General features: G+C 41.4%; 1 protein-coding gene across 8 annotated transcripts in view; it reads right to left on the bottom strand.

The window, feature by feature from the left end:
- Positions 1-2,486: 2,486 nt before the first annotated feature.
- Positions 2,487-23,351, bottom strand: part of GTF2E1 (general transcription factor IIE subunit 1) — an 89,032-nt gene continuing 68,167 nt past the window's right edge. For 5 of the 8 annotated variants that reach the window (XR_010428119.1, XR_010428115.1, XR_010428120.1 and 2 more), the window contains one exon: positions 2,487-14,569. The gene's annotated coding sequence lies outside the window, so the exon portion shown is untranslated. The remainder of the gene's footprint in view (positions 14,570-23,351) is intronic. The other 3 variants (XR_010428116.1, XR_010428117.1, XR_010428118.1) reach the window with 3 other exon arrangements.

Genomic DNA, 23,351 nt, shown 5'->3' with positions numbered 1-23,351 from the left:
TAGTTCTCTTTGGTTTTTTTTTTGCTTACCTCATCTGGCTTTTTTGGTTTATTTTTTTTATAGCAATCCTTCTTCAGCCCATGGACTAGAATTTCCTGACTTTTTAAAGCTTCAAACATATTTAAATCTCATGTTATATTCTTGGTAGTTTAGGAAAAAAAAAAAAAAGACATGCAGAAGTGTGCAATAAGGGGTGGTTTCACAGCTCATGCTTTTAAAATGATTCATACAACTCCCTTCAACAATACATGAATTAGTAGATAAAATCAACGACCCTCAAGAGAAATCATTGTGTACCCATCAGCGGTTGACTAGACCACAGCCCTGCAACTATACCCTGCAAGAAAAGAAAAAGTATGTAATCAGATACCAGAAATGCATTTATGCCAATGCAGGCAAAACTGTGACTTTCCATAGCTACCCATTCCTCATTACACTGTGGGACATTTGCCAGTGTTACCCATGTTTCTCTGTAATTCCAGAACATCGAATGGCAGCAAGCATAGTGTTCCTGCCTGCAGAGCCCCACTAAAAATATCCCCAGTCAGTGCTGAGTATCTGGTTAGAACAGCTTGCTGAACTCTATCAATTAGCCAGATCTTAATCTATTTAATGTGTTTTATTAAGGCTATATAATGCTAATGTTTTAATCAAAATGTCAAGCACTACTAAATCAGATTCATTAGGAAGGTCCAAGTCTATCACATCCATGTGGTTACCTTGATCAAACAAACCTGTAATCTCATAAAAAATTGAAGTCAGGCCTGCTTGTCAAGACTTGTTTCCACAAAGCCATGCGGGTTTGCTTTCATTATATTCCTACCTTTAACCCCTTATTGATTCAATCACACATAGCATGACTGCTTTAATTCACATAACATCACTGTATTGTCTAGGATTACCTAGAATGCCAGATCTATTATTACCTTGGTCATTCTGCTTGATTCTTGGAATAACATGAGGTTTCCTTTGGCCCTTTGAATTATTAGCTGTAAAGAGAGCTGTTAAGAAAAAACATTAGAAGGCTGGAAGCCTCCTATTCTGTTAGGATCTTTCAGTACTCAGGTGCCACAGAGACTGCTGATTGAAAAACAGCAGTGCCATTTTCATCCTACATAGGTGTCAATGGATAAAAAGCTAATTCCTCATCCTCATGTAATATTAATACATAATCCTTTTTTTTCTCTTCACAAGTACAGGATAGAAATATTTACCATAAAAATTAGATCTTTTATGCATGCTCAGAGACCAGATTTCTTAATGAAGAAGCTGTAGGATGTGTCTGTACAAAACTGAGAATGTAGTTTTGTAATAAGAACTCCATTTTGCACAGTAGGCCAAGTACAGGTGTAAAGTAGAGTTATCTGTTTCAGCTTGGGTGATCCATTCTCATTGGTGTTGAAAAGGAAAATCCTGCATCCAATTGAGCCCTTGAGGGTTTTTTGTCCCTTCAGCAATGCATTAATTTGCTAGGAAAGTCAATAGTTTTATTTTGGGTTAATGAGCTGGATTAACTCCGCACAGGGTCAGACAAGCCCCAGAGCCAGTGCAAAGAAAGGCAGAGCTATCGGCCTGGACAGAGCAATGAGGGTGGCCTGGCTTTTGTTAAATCTGGTTTGGCCCAGACATACAGTATAAATTCATCACAGTGGTGGCCTATTGAGTTATAGTACAAATATGTGCCATATCCAGGAAGGGCTGCGTATCTCAGTGAAGAACTGTCACAAGTCACCCGAGCAGCAGTTGGGGCAAAGAATTTGGACTGGTCTGTACAGGCTGTCCTGCTGCATAGAGGAATGCATTTTTTTGCAGAGGGTTCTCCCAGGCCTTAGGTGGGACTCAACCTAGATTTGGTTGCTCTGGAAGCAGGGGTCTTTTTCTAACAGATTGTGGGTTACAGGCTGTAACAGAAGCCATGGAGGAGCTAAAGCCTCAGTGATTACTATCTGCACAGCAATCATCTTCTGTATCTTTACTGTAGCAAGTATGCAGAACTCTGGGATGTCAAATCAAGATAACTTGGGTTCTAGTCACGACAATGTGGGACCTTGCCTGGGACACAAAACTGGTCTAAGAGACTTAGTAACTACTAAGGTAGTAAATATATGCCATGTACCATGTCGCCACAGTTTTCTTATCAGCCTTTATTGTAGTTCTCTAACTGACATTTTGGTATTCTCTCTGCATCCAATTTGCATTGTATTCTATGCACAGTTTTCTAGTTCTTGCTCTTAATCCCTTTTCTTAATACTTTATTTTATAGATCCCTGTCTGTCACATAGCTTAGCTACCTCTTTCCCCTCTTACTCCTTCACTAAGGATTAGACAAAACTGTCTGGCTTTCCCAGGTCCTGCTGTGAGCCAGGCTATTTGAACTTCTAATGACCCAGGTTTGCAATCCAGCCTGTCGACATTCGATGTATCTAAAGGTGCAATGGTTCATTGAAATATTTTTAGTAAGCGGTACAGATTGTCAGAAAGCAGACTTGTTATTCTCCTACTCTGAAGCTTTAATTTCCATCAAGCATATGTCTGACCAATATATACCTTTTCTGAATTTTCTGTTAATATTTTTCATTCTGAACATTTTCGTCTTCTCTAGTAGATGCAAAACAGCAGGAGCCAATGCCTTTCCAAAGACAGTTGTTATTAGTTCTCAGAACAGCTTTCAAAAAAAAAAAAAAATCTGTGAAAATGGGATAGCCAGTAGAAAGAAATGGTGGGGTCCTTGACCAAGTGTGTACCTATCCAGGTAATATATAGCCAGATCACAAACTGACCAATTACCCTCCCAAAAACATTAGCAAGAGACCAGAGATTTCGAAGTCATCAAGGATAAGCTTTCAGACAAAGAACTTCAAGCATCAGTTAAGCATGTTAGACAATCTACTGTATCTAAATCCCTTGAAAGAAGAATATCCTTTATTAAAGCAGAATCAGTAGGAGCTTTAGCAAGTCAGGAAGCCTGTAATTCACAGTGAATATTCTTTTTGTTGTCAGCTTTGCTACAAATTTGACGTTTTGTGCCTTTTCCCATTATTGCTCTGAATGTTTTGCAAATTATCACTGACATTTGAAGTGACAGCCAACGTATTCCAAATTGTTAGCTTGTTTTACTAGATTCTGTACTAACAAAGGTCTCAGTTAGGACGGGGATACTTGTCTCGGTTGCTTTCAAACCCACACAGCCTTGCAAGTTTGAAACATAATCTTTGAATTCATATTCAATTAGAAGAAGAGCATAAGGAGTTAGAAAGAAAAAAAGAATACATTTAATGAGTCTGCACTTGCTCTATAGAAAAGCCATCAGCACAGTTTGCATTTTTGAGCAGGTTTCTTCTAATACTCACAGAAAAGAGACTTCTTTTTAGCTGGGGAAAATTTCAGTTGCCCTTCAATATCCTTCAGTTTAAATTATAGGGTAAAAAGGTCCATTCACTCAAAGTAGTTTGATGAATCATAGGAACCAAAAATATAATGTGTCAGTTCACAAAATATCAGATATCACATCCTTGGCCTCTGTGCAAAAAAATCCTCATAGAAAAGTCTAGACTTGTTATAACCTTGGTTCAAAAGCAGGTGACTGGCCTTTCATATAGATGGCCTTAAACAGTGTAGATATTTGCATAAAACAATAGTTGGAAAGATTAAAGCAGAGAGAGAAAAGAAGAGCAAAGGGAAAATGGATCCCACGTTCTAGTATTTCAATCCTTTTGTCATGAAGAGCATTCAGTTTTATGTCTGCATCTTTCATTTTTAACAACTGCTATGTTCTGCAAATACATTACTGTTGACCTGCAAGACCAATACACTTGTCTCTTCTCGACTAAGCAATACTTCATAATAAACAGCCTCATCAGAAGACTCCAGGGAACAAATGCTGCCTGCAGTCTGACTTTCAACCCTCTTATGAAGTCTATGAAGAAAATCTCGCTAATACTCTGTGGAACCATCCCCCACAAACCATCTCCCAGATCAGGGCCACATCCTGACCACAGCCAGATCCCTCATTGCAGAAAGACTGAAAACCACCTAATCAGCTGTCTAAGAATTGTGTCAGGCTGCGCTAGTCTGTGGGTGAATTTGATCACTGTAATGGCTCTTAAGCCTTCCTTTCCCCCTCCCTCCATTGTTCCTTTTCCCCCCTTTAATCTTAATTTAAGAGCAAAGTGAAGGCAGATGAGACCATTCTGTCTCCTCTGCAAGTATCCTATGAAATATTCCATCCTAGTCTCGATGCTTCGTTGAAAGGAAGTCTGGCAGAAATGTCAGCAGTAAAAATCCAATCAGAGCTAGAACTTTAAAAAATGTTTCTTCATGCCAGGAATGACAGCTGTATTATTCTTCAGCCCTTGTTCTGTCTCTCAGTCAGGGATTTTCTTTATGCCAATGTGATATATCAAATAGGAATTTGGTGTGTAGTGCCTGTATTGGATTGGACTGAGTTGTCTCAGAGGCTTTGAATCCTTGCTGTCCCATCTCCATCCTTCAGGCAGTGGATATTTGCAGAGCGCTTTTCCGGCTAAGAAGTTAGGGCCATGCTGATCTGCAACATAATGCTGAACATAAAGTCTGTCCCTTTGCAATTTGTGTGTGTATAATCCTATAAATGGCCATTTCTTCAAGCCCGAAGGAAATGAGAACACCTACTGTCTACCTCAGATTTGGGCGTAAGTCTTCAGTGTATAAACAGTATATCCTATTTAGAGTGCCTGGAATAACTTGTTTTCCAGTTCAGAAGCCCAAAACAATGTTAATATATCTGTTAATATATAATATAAATATATTAAAATAAATATCTAAATGTAAATTAAAATAGGAAATGTTTGATTTGGAAACATCAGAATTGTTTTTTTCCAAATGTTGCTTGCATTTTATTTCTACTAGAGTCATCTTTTAAACCTGGCATATTTGTTCAGTCTTCCTATTGACTTAAACTAGTCCAAAATAGCTGTCACTGACTTCCAATCCTGTCCTTTATAGAGGTTTGATGCCTTTATCAGTGGAGAATTAATCACAGCTATCTGACATCTCAAGTTTTGTGCGATGACCATTGAACCAAATGAGTTTCCCAAGAAGGTGCAGGAGGAGTTTTCTGAAATACCTGGTAGAGACCATGTCCCATGTTGCAAATGTAAGTCTCTCTCAGGCAGACCCACTGCCTTCTAGGTGGGATACACCAGATGGATGTGCTCTTTTATCCCAGTTGTGTCATAAAACCATTCTTTATTGCCCAAATCCAGGAAAAGAATTAAAAAGTCATTCTGTCTATTGTTCTACTGAGTGACTAGCAAGTAATTGCATAGCCCACTCGTGTACGTCACATCATGCTCATCTCTATCCACAAGGAAAATCACTTTTAATCTTTGGCTCTATCATTTGGAAAGTGTTCAAACTGATAAATTATATGGAGCATTTTGACAGTTTCTTCCTAATAGAATTCAGTTTTCCGTATTTTTGAGAATTATTTTCTCATCTCTGTAAAGTAAATAAGTCTATAAATCCTGGTCTAAGAATCTAGCGGTTATTAAATAACACACAGCTAAACTAAAGTATTCTACCTTTCTCTCATTTGTCATGTATTTTAGTAATTTGTTTCACCTGTTGGCAAGTTTGAAGGTAAGTATGTATAGCAGATACAAGTAGTAATTTATTTGGTATTTAAGTTTGCATAGCTGCCTGGGCTGTAGGAGTTTGAGTGATTCATCAAAGCCTTTTGTCCCCCAGACAGCACAGATTCTGACCATTTCATTGTGATCCCAGGATTTTTTGAAAAGCCAAGGGGAGACGTGTCTAAACTTTCCATTCTTGGCTAACACGAACACAGCATCCCAGCCCTTCCTTTGCCTCTGTGTGCTTACAGGCAAGTTGTATACCCAAAGTTCTCCCTCATTTTGAACATTTTATGGATTGTGTGCCTTCTGAAATGTTCAGTTTTTATCAGGTTCACATCCTATTCATTGCTCAGCAACATAACCTATGGAGAATGATTGGCATTCATACTTAGAAATGCCTTATGCTTTCCTACCAGTATGAATTATTGCTTTCATCTCTGAATTTACATACACTGATGCTTGTGAAGATTCTAGACACATTTGGAAGGAAATGCATTTCAAGTGATTGATAGAACAAAGGTGGTTTCTAGTTCTCATCAGACTATTCTTTAAAATATATCACATAACTGACTGACTTAGTATTTTCATCACTGCATTTAGTTCAGACTCACCAAAACTGATTCTGTCAAGGTGGGTTTGTCTTTTCTTTCCAGAGATTTGTGCTGAAATCCAATCTGTTCTGCATCTTCAATGTTTTTGGGTTTTTATATTCTGATGCTACCGATGCCACACTTAGAAGAAAAAAAATACTCTAGTTCCTTACAGTTCCCTCTTTGCTTATATAGCTGGAATTTGACTCCACCTCAGAAATGGGTTTTTATTCAGTGTTTTATTGGGTTTGTGTGGCAAGATTTTGGTAGAGGGGGTGGGGGCTACAGGAGAGGCTTCTTTGAGAAGCTGCCAGAAGCTTCCCCCATGGCCAAAAGAGCCAAAGCCAGCCAGCTCCAGGACAGACCCACTGCTGGCCAGGGCTGAGCCCATCACACCTCTGTGATAACTTATTTAAGAAGGGAAAAAAGTCATTGGGCAGAAGAATTGCAGCCAGAGAAGAGAGAAGTTAGAATATGTGAGAGAAACAGCTCTGACACCAAGGTCAGCGAGGAAGGAAGGGGAGGAGGTGCTCCAGGTGAAGAACATGCTGAGGCAGGTTGTCCCCTTGCAGCCTGTGGAGGTCCATGGGGGAGCAGAGATCTACCTGCAGCCCATGGAGGACCCCACACCAGAGCAGGTGGATGCCTGAAGAAGGTTGTGTCCCCATGGGAAGCCCATGCTGGAGCAGACTCCTGGCAGGACCTGTGGACCTGTGGAGAATGGAGCCCACACTGGAACAAGTTTGCTGGCAAGACTTGTGACCCTGTGGGAGACCAACGCTGGAACAGTCTGTTCCTGAGGGACTGCACCCCATGGAAAGCTACCTGTGCTGGAGCAGTTTGTGACAAACTGTTGCCTGTGGAAGGACTCATGCTGGTGAAGTTTGGGAGAACTGTCTTCTGTGGGATGAACCCTGCAATGGAGCAGGGAAAGGACTCTTCTCCCTGAGGAGGAAGCAGCAGCAAAACATGTGATGAACTGACTGTAACCCCCATTCCTGTCTCCTTGTGCTGCTGGAGATTTGTTTTACTTCCCATTATCCTGCTCTGATTTGATTGGTAATAAATTAAATCAATTTCTCCAAATGAAGACTGCTTTGCCCATGACAGTAATCAGCGAGTGACCTCACCCCTTATCTCAACTCATGAGCTTTCATTATATTTTCTCTTCCCTGTCCAATTGAGGACGGGAGTGGCAGAGCGGCTTTGGTGGGCACTTGGCATCCAAGTGTTAACTTGCACGTTTTTCTATCTCTACAGTTTGTTCTGGCTCTGTTACACTGAAGGATGCTGCAGATGCAGGCAGTTGCTGGTGTACACCAGTGGCAGGACCCAGCACATCATTTACCCATTCACAAGTGTGGGGTTGGTGGAGGCTGAGGCAAGTATTCTACCTCTTCAACAATTCATATTCATCTTCTGCCCTGTAGGATTCAAAAAGGTCTTCCCTCTCCCTTGATTTTACAGTTTCTGGTGTGAATACATAAAAGCTTGAACTCTGGATACATGTTGTATTTGACAGGCTAATTGACCCATTTTAATTAATTGTCTTTGGCTCCCACATAAGAGATCACCTTTCCCATAAGCTAGCTTTAAGGAATCCAGTCATTAATCTTCTTAAGCAGCTATTCTGTTCTCACTTCCTCTAAGGCATTTGCTCACACAGCCTCCACACTAGACTCATCCAGCAAGGAAATCCCCAAAGACTGTTCACTGAGCTCAGGGGGAATCCTACCTCACGAAAATCATTCCTGGAAGAAAGGGGTCATTATACTTTATTTAGACACTCTTTTACCTCTGGAAAGGTAGCCAAATTAAGCTGACTTCAACTTGCTTTTGAAGTTTTTCCAACTTCTAGGAATGACTGCATGTAAAATACTGGTAGATAGGTAAGGCTCTATATCACAGTCTTTCTGATACTACATTAAAATCACTTATGAATACAGAACACTATATTTACAACCTCATGCTGGGATAAAAATATTGTATTAATTTTAAGTAAGCTTTGACAACTTCAAGTATAAAAACATACCGAGTCTTGGCTTTTGCCTGGCGTAAACTCAGAGATACAGAATTCCTGAAGCATGATGCTCTTGTGCTTTTTTTAATGGGTGCATCACAAGTGTCTTTGGAAATGTCTTCTTTGGGCCACACTCTCTTCTTTTGCCATACAATCTGCTCTGGCTGGTCAGGAGAAAGATACTAATGTGGTAATAATGCAACAAAATTTCTATTCTCACTAGCTTATTAGAAAGAGGAGCTGATAAACTGCATTTGGGAGATGTAGTTGAGTCAATGAACAGGACAGGGGGGATTTTAGAATAATATGCAATGGGAGACAGCAAGCCTTGAATGTAACTGGGGTGATAGATGTGTGAGAAAGCTGATTCAAACTAGATATTGATATTAGGAGGAGGCCATAAGTTTTCAATGTTTTGGGGGGGAGAAGAGGGAGTAATAGAGAAGGAGGGGAAAAACATAAGGGAGGGGAGGAGGGGAAAAGTCAAAATCAGCTTTCTGTTTTGGCCATACTGAATTGAATTTGACAGCTAGCTAGCCCTAAAATTATGTCAGATGAAAGCTGAGATGTTAGTTTGGACAGGAGAGTGACACCAGTCAGTACTATGTTTGTCAGTATAGTGATGCTTGTTGAATCTGGGTGGATGAAATTACCCTCAGGGTAATAAGGAAATAAGAGTTTTAGGGCCAAGGCCATGAAACAACCACAAAACATTTCAGACATAAAAGCCACATTGAAGGAGTTGGAGAATTTATGGCATCCTAACCAAATGTGGCTGAAGCAGAAGCACAGAAACCAGGATGCCGTGCCATCCTTGGAGACAGTATATGATGTGCTGTATTTGAAGATGTACAGTGGACTGTCAGTGTGATGAGTGGCTCTCTGTCCTTCCCAGTTGGTGAGTACAGCGGAATACACATTTGTGGGCCAGCAACTTAGAACAGGGCTGATTTCATACTATTTATGGGACTGGCACCAGGCCAACCACAGGAATTTTCAATCAATCTTCTCTTTACTTTATAAGGAGGAAAAGAGCCCCAAACAACAAGACTACTGCTCTGAGCATCTCGAAGTTGTCAAGCGTGACCACTCGGTTGGGCTCTGTGTTGATGATGACAAGTCAGTCGTGGCCTAACTTACTCTGACATTACACCAGCCATCTCTTCCTTGCCTCCCCTGCCTGCTACATCCCTTGTACCAGACCTTGTGAGGTCACGTGTAAGGCAGATCAATGTGCTGGAACTATTTGCTTTTTGGCTTTTTAAGTTTTCTGGCAGATCAGCTTGTTCACTCAGCTTGCCCTCCCTTTGCACAACCTCTAGAGCTTAGAGCTAATGCAGGGGAGTCGCAGGAGTGCATGGCCAGGGCAGGGGAAGCGGCCCCTTTCAGCAGCCACTGGGCAAAGCACAACAAAAAGCATCAATGGCACTGGTGTCCCTGTCATTAGAGGAGAGTGAAAACATTCTTGTGAAGATGAAGCAGGCTGTGCTTTAAACCCAAGTCACCAGAGTGCAAAGCTCAAGTTTTATATTGCATTTACATGTATTAACGGTAAAATTACTAATTGCCCTGTCTTGTTGGATTTTGCTTTTTTGCACATTCCTCTTCATCTTGTACTAAGCAAACACTGCTCAGATTCCTTTCCACAGGCACACCTTACATATATATATGGCTGCATGTAGATATTTTTTTTGGATACGAAGTGTGAGCAATCACTTTTAACCTCTGAGATTAACAGATAAACTCAATGATCCTTCTTCTCCACCTTTAGCTAAGCTTTTACAATAAATAAATAAAAAAGCCAAGTGCTCAGAGCAGGGTACATTTCTCAACTTTAAGACCAGTCAGTAGGTGGGAGGTGGGAAAGATCTGCCGGTGTGACCTGGGGGATAATAGATGAGTTGACACCGCATGTTTCTCTCATGTGCTGTGCCTGCCTCCTCTCACCTTGATTATAAAGTTTTAAAAAAATTCAATTCTTCACCACCTACACACATGCTATTAAAATCATGATGTGCATTAACAGAAAATCTTTCCCAGCTGGATGGAAAATTGCTGATAGTTTTGCTAACAACAGAAGCCAGCTCTACATTGTGCAGCCATCCACCATGATGCCATAAAACCAAAGCCTGCCAGGTTCTACAGCTTCAGGAATTGTTAGTTTCTCATCCACTCCTCCATCTTTCCTTCTGTTTGTTTCACCTCCTCTCTCCTTGGATAAATATAAACTGCTAAGATCATGGGTAGCGGTGACAAAGCACGATGGAGAGGTGACCAAATTACTCTGTCTCGTGTTCCATTATTTTTGGGAACGAGGTGGGAAGGAGCAAGAGGACAGCACAGGCAACCCTGCATTCTGGGCCCTAGCTCCAGAGCCACTGCAATTACTCATGTTCCCTCCTGACACTCCCTCCCAGGCAAAAGGTATGAATGTAGATGATTCTTAGGGCTAAGCTGTTTTTAGTGGAGTAACAAACTCCATTTACAAGAAGCAGTTCTGAGACAAGTCTCTAGGACCACAATTATTTTTCAAACATTTTGACGGGGTTTAGGAGGTGATGTCACAAGTTAGGGCCCGTTGTCACTCTGTGGACAGAGTTTGTGGAAAAAATACTGTTTGCTTTACAACATCTTAGTCCCTCAGTAGCTTCTATTATTTTTTTCTGAGATTTCTTCAAGATTTGCAATAGAAAATATTGGACAAGTAAAGCAGAACGAAAAAGCTGGTCTCTAGGAGGAGAGATTTTCTCTGGAATTCAGTCCAGTGACAACTACTGCTTCAAGTGTACTGGTTTTTTTGCGTGGCATTCAATCGCTGAATATCACATACCTTATTGGGCTGGCTTTTAACAACTCTAGTCCTGAATGACTCTTCGTATGTTGAAAGGATTGCTCTGTTCTTAGTAGTCCTCCTTTCTGCTGCTGTCTTTGAAACATCACGAAACATGAATGATTGACATGTGAATTAAGTACAGGCTCTAGGTAAATTGTAGGCAATTAATTCCCACACCAAAAAGAAACACACCAAAAACCAGTAAAGTATAAAGAGAAAATAAGTATCTCAGTCAAAACAGAGCCCACAGCTGCTAACAAAAGTAATTCTATTGCTGCTGTGTTCTGAGCCCAAAGGGGACTAAAGCAAGTAATTAATGAGACATCTCCTTGTGTATGGGTGTTGTGTGTCCTTTTCAGCAGTTACTGAATATTTCCTCTGCTTTCATTTATCTTGTCCCAGCACTTTAGCACGAAATAACAATTTTCACTTTGTAATTAAGACCTGTCTTGCAAGCATAACAGAGTGTCATCTTCAGCATGGCAGTGGGACCTGTATCACACCTCCTCTCCTCAAAAGAAGCTGATCTGAAGCATGTGAGGTGAGTCACTATGTAGGCAAACAGAGCTGGGACTGAAGAATTAAATACCTCCACCAACCTTTATGGCATGTTCCTACTTAAAAACAGGTGGGGCTGCAGCAAAAGGGCTTTTGTTTTAGTGCACATTGGCTTGACAAAGAAAGAAAAACAGCATAACGGGTTGTGTTCCAGGGCCCCGGGAGTTCTGTGGGGAATTCAGAGGATGCCCAGGGTGAGCGCATGGCTGTTCTCTAGAGGGAAGTACCAGAAACTGGGGGGACTGCTCCACTACATGACTTGGCTTGGAAATCAGAGTAAGTGTCTCTTAGGGTGGATGGCCTTTAGCAGTGTAGATGTAGCTGTGGTAATGGGGTATATCTCTGGTGACCACCATCAGTGAAAGAGTGAAGTTTTCAAGAGCTGAAGTCAACCAAAGCTCAGTTGTAATTTGTTTCCAGAGTCAGCTTTGCTTTGGGCTGTTGCTGTTAAATTTGTTTTAGAATAAGAAGCCAATTGTTTGTGTTCAGCTTGTTCAGAAGATTTTTCTGTAGTGACCAATGTAAGAAACTAATTTTAAAATAACTAAAGATGAAAATTTCACCATCCTGTCTACAGTGTCTCTCCATTTCTGCAAGGTATCCTGGTTGTGTTTTAGCTTTACATTTCTTTAACTTAATTGTCCCTTGGTTTTTTTTTGTTTCCTCTGCCATCCCATTCTGTTTCTTGACAAATGGGTAGCTTATGCTCGCCTCCATCCTAAACTGAAACTGTACTGGATACCTCGACATTGTACGGCAGCTACTGCTGCATAAATGGAAGCACAGAAACAGTTGTTCCTACTTACTCACAGTTACAGGTATCAGAGACACATAGACTTTTCTCTGCCTTCTTCAATTCAGCTAAATCTGTGCCTTCTGGTGTGGCTCATCACTTTTGGCTTGGTCTGCCCTCCTGAGTTCAGAGAACACATCACTGGTGCTGGTTCAGTCAGGTATCACACGTCACGTGCATCTCTGCAAATGGTCTGACTTGATCTTTGCTGTGAAGTCACCTTACCATCACCAGGCCAGCCTTAGGAGGTACAAGAATTGTCCCAGGGCCTTGTCTGAGTCTGGAAGGTGTGAGCTTCCTGACAGTGATTCAGCAGCTTGTAGGCAGAGCTCTCGTCCCTACTACCCCTAATACTTTTCTTCCCTGTGCCCATTCCGGAAAGTTACTGCGAAGCTGTGGTTCACCCTCTCTAAAGCATCTATGTATGTTCCCTGTGCTTTTCAACAGGCAGTCACAGCAATAACATATTAGTGTTTGTAAATAAAGTGGAACACAGCATATGAAGCCAGAAATAAACAAAAATTCCTGAAAATGTGGCTAATTACAAACAGTTGTTTCCATTTTCCCTCATGAAGGGAACCAAGGTCCTATTCTTCCAAGCTCCACAGTTAGGAGACTTACTTGTATCAGTATTAAGAAAACTTTAAACTGAGTGTTTGGGGTTTTTTAACAAACAAATTGGGTCCAGATTTGCTGATTCTTGAATTCTTTCATCTCGTTTCTATCCATTTGGCTTTTGTATTTTTGGAATTGTGCTGACCAAAACATGCTTCAATACTCTCCAGTTACATTACTTGCTTAAAGTCATGACACCTATTAATCCCAATATCCATCTGATAGAACATTTTGTGTATTTGTGCCAGCCTCATCTAGCAATTCCCCATTGAGTATGTTCTCATTAACCCTAGGACTCTTTTCTGTGACCTCTTAATTTCTCTGTACTCATGTTTATTCATCCTTCCCTTTATATTTATTGAGGTTGAACTTCAATTAATTGATTTCGGTTCATTCTTCTAGCTTGCACTTTGTGTATTCTCACCTTCCAGAGTCTAGTATGTGCTTCCACCTTTCTGTTCCTCAGGTATGGTTCTGTTCTCAGGTTGAGAGTGGTTGCTTGGGCATGACAGAAGACCTCTTTGATTAATTCTCCAACACTTGTCCTGTGTTTGGCTATTTTTCACCAGGCTTTGTACAAGGCAGAGGTATCATTAGTTTCACTTCCCACTTGACTTGATCCCATCTCCACTATAGGAATATAGTGGAGGCTAGTTTGCAATTTCACAAAGAAATAACTTTTCTTTTTTTCTTGTCATTCAACATAAAGATAAGAGAGAACTCATAAAATCACAGAATGATAGAATGGTTTGGGTTGGAAGGGACCTTAAAGACCATCTAGTTCCAACTCCCCCACCATAGGAAGGATGCCACCCACAAGACTCACAAAATCATATAGAATGCAACTGAGAACAAAAACCAGTAGGAGATAGAGAAGTCACATACTTGCTCCAGACCTTCTCAGGAGAAATGGACCAAACCGTGTTCTTGTGTGACCTCTCCTGAGAAGATGGATTTTTGTCCTACTCCAGTAGCAAGACCACACTGAGGTTCATGTATTTTCAAATACCTCTGTGTTAGCAGATCTGACCCACGTCATCCATGCCACACCTGGCTCATGTTTTAAGCTCCTAGCAGTGCTACTAACAAAGTCCTTGTGCTAGCTATGCAATTTTTAACCACTGGAACCGATGGTATTTATAGGCCCAAAACCAGGACACAGGGAACAAGCACCTCTAAAATACACTGTAGTAATGCCAATGTACTTACCATGGCTGGTGTTCCAAATGGATCTCCTCTTCAGAGAGCATCTGACATGTAATGGCACTAGATGGATTTACACCATTCTACACCTCTCCTAGTGCCCTTGCTAGTTGCCTGGAAGTGTATTATAGAGACAGCCAGGGAAAGATCTCCTCCCACGCTGGCTGAAACAAGTGCGTGAACAATGCCACCTTCCAGCATGGGAAATCAGGCAGCAGAGTGGGTGTCAAGGAGGAGGGAAGTACGTACCTTTGAGCAATAGCCTTCCTGATGAATTTGGAAGAGGGTGTTTGTTCACAGCTCCAACAATTTTTCCACCTCCAGTAAACTGCTGACTACCACCTGATGGCAAAATAAACCAAGATTATGTTTATTGCCTCGATTGCTTGCTTTAATAGCAAAACATCCGCGTAGCTGTGTTTTTGAGCCCCTCTAGAATATTGAAGTTTAAGATTCAGATCCTTTCTATCTAAAGGGATTTGGTGTAATTTACTTTTCATTCGGTGGCTTTCGCGGATCTGGAGGCTGAGAAAACAACATGGCTTAAAACAGCCATGTAGTTTAAAATGACTGTCTGCTGGCTGCAAAACACTGCACAGTGTGACACACTTCCCTGCATTTGGCACACACTGGAAGAGCTGGAGTTTGAGAAGTACCGTTCAGATTTTGGTAATCCCCATATAAGGTCATCTCAGGGAACTATACCGATAGCTACTGTGGAGTATTTTTTGTCCACTAGGCTTGTTATCCTGTCAAAGAATATAATTAAGTTGGTTTGCCAGATGCATTATAAGCCCCAGTTGTCTGCTATTTATCACCTTATTTTGCTGTAGCAAACACACAACAACTACTTTATTAATTCCTTACCTGTTTGTTAGCTATTGATGTAGTGTTCTTTGTGTTCTAGTTCCCTGCCCCCTATTACCCTTGTCTCTTCTCTTGGAATGAAAAGTTGGTTTATACTCTTTCCCAGCAGATAACATTCAGGGTCACGTTTTGCTTTCAGGAATGCTCATAAGTAATCAGCAGCAGTTGTGATTATTCAGCTGGTTACCCAGCTTACATTTACTGGCGCTACAATGAGTAGCAGCCTATATTTAAGTTTTCTGTGTCTTCATATTGAAATCGTAGCTTCATAGATTTGTTTTGTGATTTTGGCTTATTGCTTCCTACCTGATATTAGGAAAGGCTTTCTAAAGGTATTATGCTATTTGGTAGAAAATAGTTAAGTGTTTCAGTCTTCATACAACCACAATAAACCAAAATAATCTGCATGTCTTTCCTGTACTGACTGAGGTTTTGAAACATCTTTCTTTCTCAGTCTTCCGGCTTGTGGTCCCACTCAGTGGAACCCTCACTTTCCTGGGATCTTCTCTTGTCTTGCAAGAGTTAGATACACATTTTGGGTGCTCTCCAAATTTCTCCTAGTTGTTTTTGCCACTCACAGGAAAAAAAGGTGGGCCTGGCAGTCTCCCCCATCTAATGGATGCACCTTGTGACCTGATCACCTTAAAATCCTTTTCCAGAGAGACTTCCGCCAGCAGATAAGATGGAGGGGGCTCTAGAGGTAGGGAAGACCATGTCACCAAGGACAATAGACTCTTAGTGGTAGCAAAGTCATAATATTTTTTTTCATCCTGCTTTGTCTAAACCATGGACAGACAAGTTACATGGTGCTGATGAAAGAAGAGCCCGAGTCTTTGGAATTGGTGGAGAATACCAAGTCTTGGAGGCAGAAGTAGCCATTGTCTCTTCTGAGCATCAGTCTCTCCAGTGGTTTCTCCTACTTCTTCCATCCAGGCCTACCTTTTTTTCTCCCTCCTTTTCCCAAAACCCTAAACCCTAAACCCTGGAATAGTGCAGCCCATGCTTTGTGCAGCCCATGCTCCAGCATCTGAGGTAAAAGCTTCCTTTCTCAAAGAAAAGGCAGGTTCTATCAAATAAACTTCCAGGCCCAGAATGGGAAGAATGAATAAACATTCAAAGTTCATATTCTTAACTGTAATGAATTTTAAAGACAATCTTGTGTTTAGAGACCTGACGCATGCTTTTTTATCATTTGGAGCTGGCAAAAGTATAAGCATCTGGGGAAGTCTTAAATGCTGTTCACATTATAAACAGAGTACATTGCTCCCATTCCCCACTCCAGATCAGCTACAGTGGGTTTTTAAAAAGTGCGTAGCAGAATCATGAGCCTCCCTCTTTCTGGGAAGGGGGTAGCAGGAGCTCCTCTAAAATGATCCTGTTTGCTCTCTGGAAAATTCAGCTTCACAGGTGTAATCAGGCCCTGACAGATGGGGATACTGATGTGGAGGAATGGTAAGAGGGATGAACAGCTCTGAGCTGCCCTTAGTCATGCAGGGATACAGGTGGTCATACAGGTGGCCAAGTGCGAGACACTTGGGTGACGTGGTGGGAGAGGAAGCTGGCTCTCTGCCTGCACACAGCAGCAGCTGAAACACTAATCCCATGCTGCTGCAAGCTCTGAGTTCTCTCAAAATGAAAATAAGGTGATTGTAAAGGGAAGCGGAGATCCAGGGTTAACTGTGATATCCTGCAGGAGAAGATAATATTGAAGCGTAGGCAAGTGCTTTCACACGCCCCGGTCATTTCATCTTTGTGTTCGACACAATGGCCAGCAAGGGAGCACAGTGCTTGAGGCTCAGAAGGGAGAGCAGGTGGGGACAGAAGGGCTTGGAAGTCAGAGAAGAGAAGGAAAAACATCTCCAAGTTTCTCACAGAAACTTGAGCAATAATCCTGAAATGCAGACACAGCCACAGCCGGCAGAAAAGATGCAAAACCAACAACAAAATCCCCCTAGGATTAGGAAACAGTGAGAAGCTAGACTAGAAACCAGACGCATTTCAGAATAAATTCAGTGTTTCAAAAGCAATGATGTGAAAGGCACATGAGCTACAGTAATAAAATGTGATATGAGCTGTTACTGTAAACGGGGAGGAATAATTGACAGGGAACTAAAACAGATCCACAGAGCACACATAGCCCAAGGCGCTGCGAACCTATGGCTGAATGAGAGGAAGAGGAGTTGTGTGGGGAGAAGTCAGAGAAAGACTAGCAAATCACAGGCAAAAACTAAATAACTCACACAACAGCCCGTGATCCCTGAGACTGAAAATTCAGCTGGAATGTGTCCTGTGGTGGATCAGCAGAAAGAATAGTAGGCATGTAGAAATAATAGAGTCAGTCTTACCCAAAATTAGAAATGTTGGCATTTTTATATGTAAAAATAATATAATTAAAACCAAATGGTTTTGGGCCTGAAGAAGAGAATTGGTGTTCATGAACTGTTTAGCCAGTTTGTTTCATCCTTTGGGCACTTTTGCTACCACAAACCTGTAGCTTAGTCTGCAGGAGAAAGTGGTCAGTTTAGATGTGGAGAGGAGAAAAGCCCTGTCCTGGGATCTGAGACGCAGCACCACAGACAAAAGCTCTTTGGAAAACAGTCTGGTGTGGTGGTGGAGTAGCCAAGGATGCAGGATGAACAGCACAGGGTGCAGAAAGCTGCAGCTGATCAAAGGCTTTACAGAGTATCTGGCAGCTTGTTGCATCCTCCTGACACATAGCATAGATACACGAAAATATACAGACACAAATGTATGCATGTTATGCATGCTTGTATATAGTTATGGACTGCAAAAATGCTTGAGAATAACTATGGGTGGCATTTGTTCCAACAGAGAAGGGAGGCACCCTTGGTGTTGTTAATTCATAGTTCAACAGAGTGATGCTGCACAGCCTCTTTCATGGAAACTGTATCCCAAAAAGGCTCAGTGAGTTAAATAATATAGGCACTGCTTTAAATAATAAATAGTAGTGTACAAATAAAGGGTGTTAAGAGACTGCAGAAAAGGAAAACCAGTGATATTTTTAGCTGATATTAGAAAAAGATGGAGGGGCAGATGCTCACTTGTGACTGACCCACTGGACAAGAAGGCCCACAAAGGTGCTAGCTGATGATAGGGAAGGAAAAAACCTTCTAGTGAGAAGAGAGACCATTGCTTTGTACCCCACAGCATGTGAGGAGCCAGCTACAGGAAGGGGACATAGTCATGCTACCTGGCATGCCTACAGATGGTTAGTAGCAATCCATGCTCACAGGCAGCAAAAATCTAGGAGGTTTTTACTACTGCCACCCCTACAGCCACATACAAACTCAGACAGATGGGTGGTGATGCTATCACTTATTCCCAACCCATTCATATTTGTGACGTTTTCTCCCTCTTTTACTGTTACAGTGCCCATTGCTGCCACTTCTCAAGCAATCTCTGCAGAGGGGACTTGTAACCATTTCCCTGCCCTATGCGAGCCACATTGTTTGCACCTTAATTGGGGTGTAGATTTTTCAGTGCTGCTTCTTAATAATTAAAATGTCTTTTCATACATGTGAGGAGAAGTGTGGCGTCCTTTGATCATCAGTAACCATCACTTACCCAATATATCAATGGCTATGACAATGTCATTTGTTTTGTGAATATTAGAAGAGATGGACAGATAAAGAACAAGAATTGAAATGAAACTGAAGATAAATACAAACTCCTGCCATTACATGTCATAAGCCAACCAAAAATATCTGGGCATGCATGCTTCAGTCATTCACCTTCCCCTTGCAGCACACTGCTTAGAAAACCAGAATAGAGGAAAGCACAACAAAACCATTGATATCTAGAGGAAAAAGTGTAGAAGAAAAATATTTTCTGCCTCAATAAACCTTGGGGTTTGACACTTGCTCTTCTTGGTTCTCAAAGAGGTCAAAGAGATGTAAGAGCTTCATCACTTCAAAGAATGCTTAGAACTTTGTAGATTCAACCTCGCATGTCTTGACAGATGTTTTGATTTGTTTCACTGAAATATGTAGGACAGGTAGGTAGAGCTCTCCTGCATGCTGTCTGTCTCTCTCTTTGAATGCCTTTGTTTTTTGGACATTTTAGAAAAACCTACTATCACATCTCAGCCAGTCTGCTTCACATTGTGGGTAACAGCTCTGTGAGTCTGTTCAGAGCCGTGTCATAGACAAAAGAAGTTTCTGTAGAATTCCTCAGGCTTTGGATCAAATTCTGAAGAGTATGCTCAACACCAATTTTGCGTTAAAAGCAGTCACTTCTGTGTATGCTGAGATTCAGCATTTTTGGAGAGGGTCAGCTATACAAGACAGAATGTACTCATGGCATTTATATTTTCTTCCAATGACACATGAAGATACCATGTGCTACATATATGCATTTTGTTCTAGGTACCCACTTAAGCAAGGGGAAAAAAGAGAATAATCAAAATTGTCCTTCCTGTGTGGAAGGACAATCACCTGGTCATCAGCCATGGTGACCTTAGAAACAGGAGTCCCATTACTTCAATAACAGATGTGAGAATCATCCCTTATTAGGTCGGATGACTGATTGTGATGACTTCAAGGAAAAAAAGCTTTTCCTGTTAAGCAGCTTCTTCATAAGTAAAAGATGTGCCAATATCCATCTCCAGTGTGAGCATCTGCAGGTGTCTCAGCATCAGCATTTTAGTTTGGATTACATAAGTGCTTTTGATGAGACTTTCCTGGTTGGTCCTCATCTCCTACTTTGGCTTTCAGAGCAGAGCAGCCTTGGAACATACAAGCAAATTCCTTTCATGTGAATTGTGAATTGGAAGTCAGACCTGACCCAGAAACACTCCTAACATACTCCAGCTGCTAATGCTGATTCAGTCCATGGATCTAAACTCCATCTAGTCTGAACCAGTCTCCCCACCCCAAACACCAACTGTTTCACTGCACAGGTCTGCTCTGATGTTCCTTCACGTCTTGCCTGTGGAAAAGCACCTGAGATACCATTACCGTAACTACCTCAAATTTGTCTTTTCTTATCTTTTTGTTTTAAAAGCAGAGATCTGTTTATCCACTGAGCAGCAACCATGTGGCTCAGGGAGATCCCAGGTGGCATTGATGTCTTTGTCAGGGCAAAGATGATATTCCTACAAGAAAACCATTTGTTCTCATTTGGGAGTCCTGTGAGCATTGCTAGTCAACCAAGTCTGTCTTAGTTAATTAATCCTTGACCCATCATTTTGTGCTTTTCAGGTTGCCCCAGTATTAGTCTTTTGCTGAGATCAGATGCTTAGGGAGGTGGTTATGGAGTGTGCTCCCTTCCCAAGGTAACTAAATTCACAGACATTGCAGTGCCAGAAGTAATGTGATATCACCTAAAATATATAGCTGAGTGATTCCCACGTAACAGGGAATAGTGAAATTTGAGTGTCTGTCTGCAGTGTTTGCAAGCAGCCACTTGAAAACAGCCCAGGCAGCTCTTTGGAAACAGTGCACGCAGGCAACAATCAGATGATTGCTGTTGCAAGAGGTATCACGGATGTGTGATGTTATATCTGCTCTGGGTTCGTTTGCTGCCCTACACACCACTAAGAAAAAGATACAGGCAAAGCCTAGATGCAGTAATGGGCACTCTGAGACACTGACTTGGGGTGTGATGCTCTTTCTGGGGGGTACTCTGCGCTCCTCTGGGAATGGAAGGGCTCTCCAGCTGGGGAGCTTGTAACCATGCATGTCCTGTGGTGTGAGCTGACACTACTACTGTGCTCTGTGGAACTAAACTGAAGTACTTCAGATGGAAACACACCCACACCTCCATCTGAAATGGCAAGGCACACGGACTTGCCCTGAGTCGGACTTGCTGCCTAGTGCTGGCAACCAGCACTCACGGGGGCTGCCTGCGCAGAGTTTGTCTGGGTAAATAGCAGTCCAAGGTTTCAAACAGGTATAAAGCCACTACTTGCCTAATGAGCTGGTCTAATAGTCAGCTGCTCCCTGTTCTAAGTAATTTCTTCTTCCTATCCGGAACTTGTATAGCATTGGCCTTAGCTACACTATTTTACAAATCTATCTTAGCTAGATGACAGAGCTACCTACTGCCAGAAATTGTTGCCCTTGTATGTATTTATAGGTCACAACCAAAGTCAGTTCTTAATCTTCTCTGGACTGAACTTGAGGCTGTCATGAAAACTACTGATTGAGCTCTTTTTCTTGACAACTACTTGGACATCTGTGAGTCAATCTTTAATCTCACCATTGTAGTACTGGCTACACTGATTTTTTATTGCCTTTTTTTTTTGTTTTTAAATGAGAAGGACACATGCAACTGTCAAATAGACATCTCTAATTTTCAGAGACCTATAAAGATAACTTTAATCAGATAAATAAGAAATCTCATTTTTATAAGAGCTTTCATTGACTGCTTTTAAGAAAATAGGTTTTAGCATTTGCTGGCATTGACTATGCTCCCATTCATTAATGCTTTATTCACTTCCCATATCTGCTTAGCAATAATTATTCCTGGGATAGTGTCATACTATTTGGGCTTGGGAAATCCAGGCCACTGGATCACCTTTTTTAAGTATGGACTCAGAATTCAGAATTTGAAGGGACTGGCAAACTGCTGACTAGCATGTGATCAGCATGATACTAGGCATGCTGTACCAGCTGCAGAGGTGCTCAGTCTGCCTGCAGGGGAGACTAGAGAGACTTACAACCAAGTCTTCTCTACATGCAAAGGAGTGGTGCCCAGTATGTAACCACTTCTGGGAACAACCCTGGTTCACGTTGTTTAACCAACAGTCACTTTTCTGGTTCTATGTAGCTTCTCTTATCTTTCAATATGTTCTACAAATCACTCTCAGTGTTTCAGGAAGCTCCTCAGACAGGTCTTTCAATATTCTTGGTCACAAATTTTCTGGTATTGCTAGTGTATGTTGCTGTAATTTTTGCTATTTGACATCCTCCACTGCTGCTGCTGAGATAGAAAGTATTTCTTCCTTGCTGTGAAATAAGCATGTCCCATTTCTTTCCAAATAAAAACCATAAATATTCAATGAATATTTTTTCTTTTTGTGTTACCACAATTGACAACTCTGCCACCTTTAACACTTGAGCTATAGGGACTAACAAAGGGAAGAGACATTACTGAACTTGATGAGTGGCATTTTTATCAGAGAGAATGGGTGTGAAATGCTGACAAACCAATTTAAGTATGAAATCACCAAAAGGTTATAACCAAGCAAAATATCAGGTTCTAAAATGGTTTCTACACTCTCCTCCATCCCCTGGGATCTAGGGACAAAAAGAACTATTTTAGGATTAATATCACTTTTTCCATGAAGAGGATTGATTGTTTGGTATGGCACTACAGATAGCATGAGGATTTGATGATTGAAGAGGTCCCTTTGAATCCTATTCTTCTGTATGATTGCAAGGATTTTGTTAGGTCTTAGTGTACTTAAATAATGCCTTCTTGCCCTTAATCTTTAAACCCAGGATTTTTTCATTAATGTTTTATCTTCTTCCATCAGCTGTCTCTTTCCTAGCTGCTGACTTGTTTGCACAGCACCAGACTCTCTGTTATTCTCATTTGTTACATATAATAAGGGTTGGAATAATCATTATTGCTTGTCACTTTCACTTTTCGTCTTTACTAAGATGGATTTGAGACCAGAAAGCCTCTCATAGAACAATAGGTTGTGAATTTTGGGAGGAATATAATGAGGTTTTTTCAAACACAACGTTCTTATTTTTATGCCAAAATTTTCCCTTGTAACAATTATTTGCCTATAGCTGACCTCTGGAAATTGTCCTTGAAAAGCACCAAATAGACTGTTGCAGGCTCAGAAGTGGTCTGCCTGCACACAGTGGAGTTTGCACTTCCACAAAGGGAATCAACAGTTTCTGGCTCTCCAAGTGATTTGTTTTTACATATTTTAAAAGAAAATATATATATAATCCCCAGCAAGTGTAAGATTGTTTCAATAGTGCTGACTCCAAACCTGTAGCATACAGCTCCTTTGTTGGGACTTCACCATTCAGCCAAGCTTCAGTTACCATGTTGGGCTGCCAGGTCCAACAGTCCTGAGGAGCTGGGGACTCAACATCCATCTTCCAGCCTGGAAGTGCCAGTGGAGGGCTGGGAGATGAGGCAGGGTACACAGATGGGTCATTTCTCACCAGGGAACAGCACCCAGAGATGTTCTCAGCAGTTCAGTGCAGGGCAGCATGGGACTTCTCACTGTCTGGGGGAGTTGGTACATGGCTTGCAGGGCAAGGAAGCCTGGACA

This window comes from Pseudopipra pipra, chromosome 2 (genome assembly GCF_036250125.1).
Source record: "Pseudopipra pipra isolate bDixPip1 chromosome 2, bDixPip1.hap1, whole genome shotgun sequence".
In the NCBI taxonomy this organism is placed as follows: Eukaryota; Metazoa; Chordata; class Aves; order Passeriformes; family Pipridae; genus Pseudopipra; species Pseudopipra pipra.
Note: the sequence above shows the minus strand (reverse complement) of the source record. Positions and strands in the feature narration are given on the sequence as shown.